Source organism: Equus quagga, chromosome 3 (assembly GCF_021613505.1).
Source record: "Equus quagga isolate Etosha38 chromosome 3, UCLA_HA_Equagga_1.0, whole genome shotgun sequence".
In the NCBI taxonomy this organism is placed as follows: domain Eukaryota; kingdom Metazoa; phylum Chordata; class Mammalia; order Perissodactyla; family Equidae; genus Equus; species Equus quagga.
Genome location: NC_060269.1, coordinates 155,163,139 through 155,175,288, shown reverse-complemented (window position 1 = coordinate 155,175,288; position 12,150 = coordinate 155,163,139).

Genomic DNA, 12,150 nt, shown 5'->3' with positions numbered 1-12,150 from the left:
TGGCCTCTTCTCCACCTGCTGGTTCAGCGGCCTGAGGACCCCCGATGGTCAGTACTGGGAGGGTGCCCAGGTCCTTCCTCGGACACCAGGGGCTTCACACCCGCCGAGTGGGAGCCACCAGGGCAGCACGGCCGCCCGCTCTGCCCTCCCTCCAGCTCCATGTGTGCTGGCTTTGGGCAAAGCAGCAGTACATTCAGATCTGCGCCTCTGCTGGGTCAGAGCAACCTGTGTAGATGTACCTGCTGCCCCCAACCGAGTCCCAGCACCACACACTGTGCCTCTTGGAAGTGGGCAGTAGAGGGCTGGCCCGTGGCCTCGTGGGTGAGTTTGGCGCACTCGGCTTTGGTGGCCTGGGTTCAGTGCCCAGTGTGGACCTGCACCACTCGTCAGCCATGCTGTGCTGGTGGCTCACATACAAAATATGGGAAGATTGGCACAGATGTTAGCTCAGGGTGAATCTTCCTCAGCAAAGAAAAAGAAGTGGGTGGTATAAGGTAAAACAGCTTACTTCACTTTAAATAGGACATCCCAACGTTTCCCAGACCGTCGGATCCCTAAAGCCTCCCTAGAGGCTCCTGGACTTCCACAGGGTTTCTCTCCCACCTGCTGTGGGCTCGAGTCTCACTGAGACATCAGGGTCCCTCTCATCCACCCAGTCACCCAGTCCAATTAGCATAAAGTCATGAACGAACTAGGATCCTCTGGGTCACGTTAAGACAGTGGGAGTGTTGGTGCCATCGAGGCCAACGGTGAAGGCTGCTGACATCCCCGTCATGTGAGGCACGCTGCTGCTGGTTTCTTCCCGCATGGGGATGGGAAAGAAGGTGTTTGCCTGGTGAGCTGCGGCAGGTGCCATGGGCCGATGCCTCCAGTAGATCCGCGTCCGTCCAGTCCTCAGCTGTGATGGGCGTCACTGAGGGTCACGTTGCGGTCCTCTCATTCAACACCCAGCTGGCATGTTATATAGAGTACACGGAGGCGGGCCCCTGCATCTGCATAGTTTCTGATGTTGGAACTAATCTCTGCAGTGTCCCAGAAATGTGTTATTTTTGTGTGGCAAGGAGGGACAGGCCCCCGGGATTCCATAATAGCCCTTCCTCCACAGGTCAGGGGACCAATGAGGGGATGCTGCCACTGGGTACATACGAGTGTCCCACTCTACATTCTGGGGTCAAAGCCCTTGGCTCATGGACTCAGGCCAGTGCTTGTCGACTGGCAGGTCCCTCCAGCCCCGTCCCCCCAGTGACAATGGTTTCTAGGTGATGAGTTGGCATCAGTTCAGAGCCATTATCCGAGAACCCCCAGGAGGTCAGGTCTCCTCTCCTCAGGCAGTACCTGCAAATGGCCACAGGTGCCCCTTAGAGATTTGGGAATATTCGGAGACCGTGTTGTGGGTTCTTCTTCAGGGGACCTGGCCTCCCCCTCTGTCAAGGGCTCTGGCTCCATGAATGGGCTTCAGTCTGGGACCTGGGCACGAGGCCCCAAGCCTCCTACGACGGGCGGTGGCGGAGGACGGCCTGCCAGCCCTATGGTGTTTCCCCCGCACGTGCTTCAGGCAACATTTCTGAAGCTGCTTGCTTGTTTCATTTCTTGGGACCCTGCATGCGATCAGTCATCTCGTGTTTGCTGAGGACCCTTGAGGGTCCATTGTGCAAGAAATGTGAGTCACCTGGGTGTTGTTAAACTCAGGTCTGACTTGCTAGTCTGTCTGGGGTGGGCCTGAGGCTGCATTTCCGACAACAGGTGCTGCTCGTCCACACACGGGCACAGCAGGCCCCATGGTGTGCGGGGACATGGCTGCAGGCTGGGTTGAGGCAAGCCCCCAGCCTCTTGACCACTAACTCCACTCCCAGGGGCTCAGGCCTGCCCAGCCCCATGCCCGTCCGTGGCTGCACCCACTGCACCTGCGTGTTCCGTGGTGGAGGTGGCTGCCATGCTGCTCCCTGGCTCCCACAGCACCATCAGGGAGGTCTGGGGTGCATCTTCCTTGGAGAGCCATCCATCATGGCTGTGCTGGGATCTCATCTTCTTTTGCTTCTGGCAACAGAGAAATGGCCAAGGCGCAGACGTGGCAGGCTTTAGCCGGGGGTGGGGTCCCCCAGTGAGGGGACCCGACGGTTTCCATCTCCTGCCTGTCTGTCCTGTGTCCTTCCCAGGTCTCAGGTGCCCCACCCTTCCTTGCTTCTTGCCATTCATCAGCAGACAAGGGTCTCGGGCTGCAGCCTGTAGAACCGGGCCCTGGGCACGGCCCTGTGGCCACGGAGCCCCTGACCCCCACGTGCCCTAGGCTCTCAGCTTCGCCGCTTCCCATTCAAGGGAGGAGGAGGGACGCCCAGTCTTTAGAAGCACTGCTGTTGCCGTAGCAACCAGCCCCTTGTCTTCCACCTGCACTTGGCCAGCCTGGTAATTGGAGTAGCTGCGATGCCGGTTCCCACGCACAAGGTCAGCCCTGGGCCCCTCAGATCTGTGAGCCACCCGATGCCAGAACCCTGTGTGGAGAGTGTGTTCTGGGGCCACTTCTGGTGCTGATGGCCCCACCGGCCAGGGCCCTGGCAGGGAGGACACGCGTCCCAGTGGCCAGAGCTTCAGGGCTGGGCCTGGTTGCAGGGGTGGGTCAGGGAAAGCCCCAGGGAGCCTTGTGCAGGGGTTTGGGCCGCGGGGAGGCGGACATTACCCCTCCCAGGCGTGAAGGAGGAAGAGGGCCTGAGACCTCTGACCCCACCACGGACCCCGTCCAGGTTGTGCATAGAACAGACCCAAGCGGAAGCCAAGGCCAGGCAGAGGAGCTGGATGCCTCCACACACCTGGGCCTGACCCCAGCCCAGCACAGGGAGGGGTGGCAGTGGGACTGGGCTCGAGGGCTCAGTGGGGGGCAGAGGAGGAGGGAGAGGAGCCCGGCCTTTCTCAGGGCCGCAGGGGAGTCGAGGGGCTGCAGAGAGGGAGGCCGTCCTGAGCCTGGGACCCTCACCTGCAGCCCAGAGTGGGCACGGGGTCAGCTTGGGCAGTGGGGGGTGTGGAGGGAGGGCAGCCCCTGGCCTGATGCAGCCTCGTGAGTGCCCCAGCCTAAGAGAGGCCCTGGGTGCAGCTGTCGGGGTGCGTATACCCCTGCTTAGATGTCACCACGGAGGACAACACCTGCTCTCCCTCTTGGGGTGCAGCCCAAGCACCAGACACCAGGTCAGAAATCCCCCTGGAGCCTCCCGGGCTGGGGCCCAGCTGGGTTGGCACAGGAGAGGGGCCGCCTGTAGGATGGTCTGAGTGGCCCTTCTCACCAGGACCGAGGTGGCTTCAGACAGCCCCGCGAGGTGGCCAGAGCCCCGTTGCCTGCCCTTGTGCCCAGCAGGGCCTGCCTGGGCCTCAGCGCCAGCTTGTAGAGCAGTGGGCCCCCAGGCAAGGTTGTGCATTGGAGCCATGCGGGAGGGGCCCGCGGGTGCCAGCATTGCCCCAGCTCCTGCCTCCAGCCCAGACCACTGCCCTCAGGAGAGCAGCCCTGGGCCGGTGGCAGTGGCAGCCGGGCTTCTCCATCAGGGAGGCTCGTCCACCCGTCAGCCTTGGGCAGGATGGCCTGGCCTTGAGCAAGATCCACTCAAGGGTTCAGGGATGAGTGTCTGCAGGGGACTGGGGCCCCATCTCGGCAGGAGTGCTGGTCAGCGCCAGAGCTGGTAGGGCTCTTCTTGGCCTACTGTCCTGTCCAGCAGCCACGCCCACGAGCTCTGGCCACGTCCTGTGACAGCCAGCTGTGAAGCAGGACTGTGTCACCCACACCTGGTGAGCCCCTCGGAAGGAGACTGGCTCTTCTGAGCTCACCCCTCAGAGGGGCTGCCCACCCTAGTGTCTGTGACCGAGAGTCACCCGTAGCACCCCATGGGTCCCTTGAAGAGGAAGGAGTGAGTGGGTCCCGGTCCTTGCAGGCAGTGGGTCAAGAGCAGGTCCGGGAATGAGGCCAGCCTACGCTCTGATGAGGGAAAAGCTCCAGTGAGGTTCTCGAGTTGACAGAGCAGGAGAGGAGGTGAAGCAGAAGAGACTGAAGCGGTGTGCCTTAATCAGTCTACGGCGCTTTACACCCCACTCAGAGGTTTGCGAACTCACTCAGCAAACACTGATGGAGGGTCTGTGCGCCCGTCAGCCCAGTGGCCTTCCTGACCCCTCCACGGAGGCCTCTCCCTTGTTTTTCTAGCACATCGACCTGGTTTGCCTTTTTAAGAAAATAACACCTTTATGGAGGTACAATTGACACAATAAACGGCACTGTTTAAAACGTACGGTTTGGTACGTGTTGACGTGTTACATCCGTGAAAGCGTGACCACAGTCTGGAGAGTGAACATGCCCCCGGAATCCACCTGCCCCAGGGGGCCCGGAGCTGCTCGATCACTGCAGGATGTTGTGCAAATGGCCTGCTCGGTGCACTCTCCTTCACTGACTTCTTCCGTCAGCATGCTTGTTAGGAGAGTCACATGTGCTGTTCTGAGCGTCTGTAGTTCACCCTTTTATCACCCCCTGGGCTCTGCTGCATGACACAGAACAGGTGTTTGCCCACTTGCTTGTCGGTGGGCATCTGGGTGGTGTCCAGTTCGGGGTTAGCACGGAGAAAGCTGCCATGAGCATGTGTACAAGTCTGCGTGTGGACGTGCGCCTTCCGTTCTGTTGGGTAAACACCAGGAGTGGGAGGACTGGGTCAGGTGTGAGCTCAGCTTCCACAGACCCTGCTGAGCTGTGGTGCAGGTGGCGGCGCTGTGGTACGCGCCACCAGCAGTGTGTGGAAGTTCCAGTCGCCGCACACCCTCCAGCGATGCCTTTTAGATGTTGCTCTTGCATCTAGCTGTCTGCAAAGTGTGCTGCTATTATTGGTCCTAGTGGTTTTTTTCTTGTAGATTCTATAGAATTTTTTGCTTAGATCATTTACGAATCAAGAGTGTTTTACTTCTTTCTTTCCAATCTGAACTGTCTGGAACCTCCAGCACAGCGCTGGAGAGCGGGGCAAGAGTGAGCCCGTGGCTGCTTCTGGCCTCAGGAAAGCGTTAGTCTTCAACAACCACGTGTGGTGTTCGCTGTAATGTTTCCGTTGGTGCCTGTATCAAGTTGGGGATGTCCTTCTCCATCCAGCCTAGTTTGCTGAGAGGTGTTTTTCTAAAAATCAGAATGGATGTTGGATTCTGTCCAGGGCTTTTTGTGTGACCATTAAGATAACAGTATGGTCAGTCTTTCCGTTAATATGGTAAGTTACATTGATGATTTCCAAGTGTTAACCCAACTTGCACCCCTGGGATAAACCCCACTTTACTGTCATGTGTAGACTTCTTTTATGTTGTTGAACGTGATTAACTGAAATTACAAACATTTTGCATCTGTGTTGACACATTGTTCCACAGGCCTCGGTTGTCGTCATCTGGCGTTGGCGTCACAGGAGTGCTGGCTCGGGGCCGCATCCGCGCCGCCCCTCCCTCCCTCCCGTCCCCAGCGGAGCGCATGCAGAATGGCTGTCACTTCCTCCTTATGTGTACTGTAGAATCCTCAGTGACGCCATCTGTCAGGAGGTTTTTAACTAAAAACTCAAGTTATTTGATAGATATATTCAGGTTATTGATTCCTTCCAGAGGGAGCTTTGCTAGTTTTTGTTTTTCAGTGAATTTGTCCATTCTGAGCTGTCAAATTTGTTGGCATAAAGTTATTCCTAACATTTCCTGTTACTCTTTTAACGTGTGTCGAATCTGCAGTGATGTCCTCTCTCTCATTTCTAACATCCATAATTTGTGTCTTCTCTCTTTTTCTCCAGGTCCATCTGTAAGGGTTCTGTTGATCTTCTCAAAGAACCAGCTTTGGTTCCGCTAATTTTCTTTGCAGTTTTTCTGTTCTCTGTCTCGTTGACTTCAGGCATGACCTTTACTATTCCCCTTCTGCTCACTCTGGGTTTCACTCTTCTCATTTTTCCTCGTCTCTTTGGATGGAATTTGAGGTCACTGATTTGAGGCCTGTCCCCTCTGACACAGGTGTTTTAGAGCTATACATTTCTCTCTAAGCACGGCTTTGACTGCATCCCACAGTTTTTGATATATTGTCTTTCCATTTCCATTCGGTTCAAAATAATTTTTAATTTTCCTTCTGTTTTCTTCTTCAATACATGGGAAATTAAGAAGTTGATTATTTGGTTTGCTAATATTTGAGTAGTTTTCCAGTTATCTTTTTGTTAGTGATTTCTAATATAATTCCAATGTGGTCAGATAACAGTCTTTGCATGAATTGAATTATTTTAAATATTTTGAGACTTGTGCCCCAGAAAATGTTAGACTGTTCTGTAAATATCAACCAGGCCAAGTTAGTTGGTAGTGTTGTCCAAGTCTTCTCTATTCCTCATGGTTTTCTGTCCACTTTTTGAATCAAACATTGGGGAAGGAGCATTGAAACCTCTGAGCATAACTGTGGATCTTCCAGTTTCTCCTGTTCAGGTTTTGCTTTATGGACTTTTATGATCTGTTGGTAGGTGCATGCACATCTAGGGTCATTAAGTGCTTCTGATCATTTTCAGTTTGTTACTATGAAATGACCCTCTTCATCCCTGGTGATCCTTTTGCTCTGAACTCTACTTTGCCTGATATTAATGCAGCCACTCGAGCTGGTTTCTGATTTGTGTCAGCACAATTTATCTTTCCCATCTTTTACTTTTAACCTGTTTATGTCTATATTTGAAGGCGGCATATAGTTGAATCTTGCTTTTATTCCCAATTTATAACTTCTGCCTTTTAACTGGGATGTTTAGATCATTTACATTTAGTGTGATTATTGATATGGTTGGGTTTAAATCTACTATCTTGCTCTTTGTCTCATCTGTTCTTTTCCCCCTCTTTTTCTGCTTTCTTTTGGGATATTATTTTTTTTAAATGTACTCCATTTGTCTCCTTTGTTGCCTTATTAGCTGTAATTCTTGGTTAGGTTATTTGCGTACTTGCTTTGGGATTCACACTATGCGTCTTTCACTTGTCAGTGTCTGTGTCAGGTGGTGCCATCGCATCACACGTGTAGTAAGAGAACCTCCCGGCCTTTCTGTGCTTGGGTCGCACACTTTGCTTTTTCACGTGATATAGACCTCACAATACATTGTTGTGATTGTTGCTTTAAACAGTTGATTCTCTTTTAAAGAGATTTAAATAAGAGAAGAATGTCCCTGAGAGTAGCTCAGGTAGTTACCATTTCTGGTGCTCTTCATTTCATGTTTCCATCTGGTACCATCGTCCTTCTGCTTGGAGGACGTCCTTTAGCATTCCTTGTGGTATAGATCTGCTGCGGACTAATTCTTCCTGCTGCCTATGTCTGAAAAAGTCCTTATTTCACTTTTGTTTTCAAACGACTTTTGCTAGAAAAGAATAGAGGATGACAGGTTTTCTTTTTTCATTGTTTCCAAGATACTGCTCCACTGTCTTTTTGTTTGCATTGTTTCCATTCAACAAGACATCAACAAAACATTCTTTTCTTTGTATCTGTATACAAAATGTATCTTTTTTACTCTGGATGCTTTTAAACTATTCTCTTTATAACTGGTTTTCAGCATTTTGAAAATGATGGATGTGTGTTGGTGTAGTTTTCTTCGTGTTTCTTGTGCTTAAGTTTTGCTGAGCTCTTGAGAACTGTGGTTTATGTTTTTCATTACATTTGGAAAAATTCTGGCCATTTTTCTTAAAATAGAGTTTTCTTTTCCACCTCTATCTCCTTTCTTTTAGGGACTCAAACTCCACTTGTATCTCACCACTTGAAGTCGCTCCACAGCTCGCTGATGCTTTATTCATTTTCTTCAGTCATTTTTCTCTCTGTGTTTGATTTGGATAGTTTCTACTGCTATGTCTTCAAATTCACTAATCTTTTCTTTTGCAGTGTTGTATTAATTCCATTTAATGTATTCTTTACCTCAGACATTGTAATTTTCACCTTAGGAATTCAATTTGAGAGCTGGCCCTGATGGCCTAGCGGTTAAAGTTGGGCACGCTCCACCTCGGCAGCCCGGGTTCAGTTCCTGGGTGCGGAACCACACCACCTGTCTGTCAGCAGCCGTGCTGTGGTGGCTCACAGAGAAGAACCAGAGGAACTTACACCTATACACAACGATGTCCTGGGGCATGGGGTCGGGGGAGGAAAAAGAACGGAGGAAGATTGGCAACAGATGTTAGCTTAGGACAAAACTTACCCTGCAAAAAACAAAAAACCAAAAGCCAAAAAAACTTATCCCTTGATCTAAAAAAAAACAAAGAAACTCAACTTGAGGCTTGAAAAAAATCTTCCCTGTCTCTACTTGACATATTCAGTCTTTCCTCTAGCATCTTGAGCATACGAAATACAGTCACAGTAAGTGTGTGTGATGTTCTCATCTACTAATTCTATCATCTTTGTCATTTCTGGGTTAGTTTTGATTGATTCTCCCCCTCAGTATGGGTTGTAATCTCCTTTTCATGCCTAATAAGTTTTGGTTGGATGTCAAATGCTATGTGTTCTACCCTGTTGGGTGCTGGAGAGTCTTGTATTCCTAGAAATATTCTTGCGTTTGTTTCTGGGATGCAGTTAAATTACTAGGAGACTGTGTGGCCCTTTTGGGTCCGTTAAGCTCTGTTGAGCAGACCAGAACTCCCGTTGGTCTGGGGTTGATTTTTCCTGCTGCTGAGGTGAGACCCTTCTTTCTGCTCTAACCAGTGCCCCCTGAACCACGAGGTTCTCGACTCTGGCTCTCAGACAGGGCACTGCTCCCCTCGTGTGGGCTCTCATCCTCCCTCTGGTGGCTCTCCCTCCAGCTGGGGCTGGTTTCTTCTCACGCTTGTATCGATTTGTACTCAGTTGAAGCCTTGATGATGAGCCTCTGTGGACCTCCCGGGTTCCATGTCTGCTCAGCTCTCTCCTCTCCAGGACTCTGCCTTGGCCTCCCGGGACTGCCCCGTCTGTCCCCTCCACTGGAGGAGGCCTCTAGCTCTGGCTGGGTCCCCATTGTCTGCACCACGGCGTGGAGACTCTCTCCAGGCAGGGAGCATGGACGATCGTGGGGCTCCCCTCATCTACTTCCCTTCTCTCAAGGACCACCGTCCCTTGTTGGGTGGTGTCCAGTGTCTCGGGTACTGTTTTCACGTATATTACTCTCTGCCTTTTTTTTTTTTTTTCTTTTCGCTATTTCAGGTGAGAGCATGTAAATCTGGTCCCTGTTATGTCATCTGGAGCAGAAGCCTGTGTATCAGCCAGTTTCAATTCCCTGCCAAGCACTGTCCACCACCTGAGGCATTTCTTGTCAGTCCCTACACCTGCCACTAAGATGCCGTCTCTCTGAGGGCGGGGGCCACGTCCTGGCTGTGATGAGAAGACAGCCATTCTGAGTCGCTGCCTCGACGTTGCAGAGGATGACGACCTGCTCACACAGAGTCTGGACGTTCAGAGAAGGACCTGAGCTTAGCATGGCTGCCCCAAGGGCCCTGTGCTTTTCCTGGGCACCTTTTGAAATAACCTCTCAGAGCTGCGCCCTCAGAGTCAGTGACCTCGGCCCCAGCCGCTGTGTAAGCAGTCCGTGCTTGCTGCTCTGCTCTCTGCCTCCTGCTGGCCGGTCGCCTGGGACAGGGGCTCACCCTTCCACGGCTCATTGCACACCTCCCCACCCTGGTTCTGGGATCTGTGGATCATAAATCTGGTGACGCTGCTGCTTCTGTGTGCGTGTATTGAAAGTGCACCTTCAGTGAAAATGACCTGTGGGTTTCACTTCCCCAAAGTGGGAGCCCCTCTGCCTGCTGACCGCGTCGATGGCTGGGCCTCTCGTTCAGCAGGTCGTAATCTGCATACTCTTCATTCACCCTACCAGCTCCTGGTCCCCCCCACACTCGCTGAGCCCTACATCTCCAGCCCCTCGGCCAGCCGGGCCAGAGCGAGGGCTCAGCTGCTCCTGCGTGAATGGTGATCGTGTGAAGAGCAGATGAATACTTCCTGGGGCTCACCTGTGCTGGGCAGGTGGCGGACAGCAGCTCTTGCAATCCCCATGATAATTCTGTGGGATCGGGTTGCTGATGGGGGACTGAGACCTAGAGGTTAGCCAATTGCCCTAAGTGTCTGTTTAAAAGGGGCAGCATTTGAAGTGGTTCCGTGTTCCCAGCCGACTGTCACGAAGGGGCGGTGGGGGCCCGCTGGCTGGAGGACTTCCCGGAGGCGGCGGCCCTGGCTGGGCGGTCCGGCCGGCCAGGCGCCCGCGTTGGCAGGGCCGCGTCCTGCGCCAGAGGCGGGCCGGTCCCGAGCGGCCGGGAGGGCCGAGCCCTGGGCCGCCGCGCCGCGCCTCCGCCAGGGGGCAGCGCGTCCCCGCGCAGGGGGCGGCCGGCGGCGGGGCCCGGGCTGAGATCTCGGGCCGCGCCCCTCAAGCTCGCTCCTCCGCGCGGCCCCGCCGCGACCTCCCCGCTGCCCGCTTCGCCCCGCACCCGCGCTGGGCCCGCTGCCTGTCTCCGACGCCCCGGGAGCCGCCGCTCGCACACCTGCCCGGGGCGCGCACGCCTGCGGGGGCGTCCCCTCGCCACCCACCACCTGCCGGCCGGCCCGCGCTGCCCCGGAGCCAGCCCGGGGACCTCCCGCCACCGGCCCACTTGGGCCTGCAGCACCTGTCTGTCACCCCAGCACCAGCCCCGCGTCCTCAGGGGGGCCCCAAACCCTGACGGTGGCACCCCCTCACCCAGCTCTCCTCTGCCCAGGGGACATGGCCTGCAAGGCCTCTCCGGTTACGGTCTTCCCAGGAAGGCTTCCTGGAAGAGGGGGTTCCTGAGAGGCTGTTCTAGGCGGGTTCCAGAGGGAACAGCATGGGCAAAGGTCCAGAGGGTGCTGCACGGGGGAGGGAGCTGTAATTTGGCCAGAGTTGGGGGGAATGGACAGGACCCAGGCATCTAGAGCTTCAAGGGTCGTGAGGTTTGTGTAGAGGGCACTGGGGAGCCACAGCAGGATCAGGGTTGTGGTTTAACATGATGATTCTCATTTGAGAGGCGAGCCTAGCCCAGTTGCTCAGGCCAGGGTAAGCGGGGCTGGGGGCGGCGTCAGACAGCCCCTGATGGATGCAAGTGGGGGAGGTGTGGGACCCGTGTGTACAGGGCGCCAAGAAGGGAAAGGACTGGTAGGGCAGTGTGGAGAAAGGACCGCAGGAGAGCTGGCCTCTGCAGCCCGTAGCTTCAGTCCTGGACCTGCCCAGAGCGGCTGGCAAACCTTGGGTAAATTCCTGCCTTCTCTGTGCCTGCATTTCTTCATCTGCACCCGGTGACTTAGGACACCTACCTGGTTGTGAGGATTGAAGGAGGCGCTACGGGGTCGGTCTCTATTATTATTAATGTCCCTGTTTTCCACGATCACAAGCGGGCGGGGGGTCGGAAGCCTCCAGGTGGGCGGTGGGAATGTGCCCGCCCTCGGCCAAGGGCGCCAGGTAAGCCGGGGCGCCAGAGCAGGGACCTCTGTGCCCCACATTACCCGAGACCAGCCCCTCCCAGAGCCGCTTGGGACAAAGCGGGATCTGGATCGGCCCTCTGCTCCCAACGGCTCGCCGGAGCGCGGCCCTCGAGGCCCGGAAGCGCCCCGCGGCCGTCCACCCCGTTCGCGCGTCCTGGTCCACCAGAAGACGGCCCCGCTGGGGTCGGGGTTGGTCGGAGGTCAGGCGGCCGTGGGCTCCACCAGGGCCAGCGCTGGGGGTGCCACGGGGTGCCCTGAGGCTGGGACCTCTGACGGGGGCGCGCATGGGTGTGGGCGCAGGTGTGGGGTGGGCGCCAGGCGCCCAGCGGTGCACCGGGCCCAGGGGTGGGGTCCGGGGGTGGGGGCGAGGCCGGGAGGGCGGGGGCGGGGCCGGGGCTGGGGCGAGGCCGCGCCTGGGGAGCCACCCGCCCGCGGGCCGCCCGCGCCTCGAGGGTTAAGGCCGGGAGCCCGGCGGGCGGGGCGGGCGCGCGCGGATTGGCGGAAAGTTCGGGCGCGGGGCGGGGCGCGGGGCGGGCCGGGCCGGGCTGGGGCGCGCCGATTGGCGGGAAGTTGTGTCGGGGCGGGGCGCGCGGCGGGCTCGGCGCTCGCTCCGGGAGAGTTGACAAAGCCCCGCAGGGAAGGACGCCTCGCGGCGCGGCGCCCCGGGCCCCTCGCCCCGCCGCCCCGGGCCTCCGGACCCGGACCCCGGCCCCTGGCTCCGG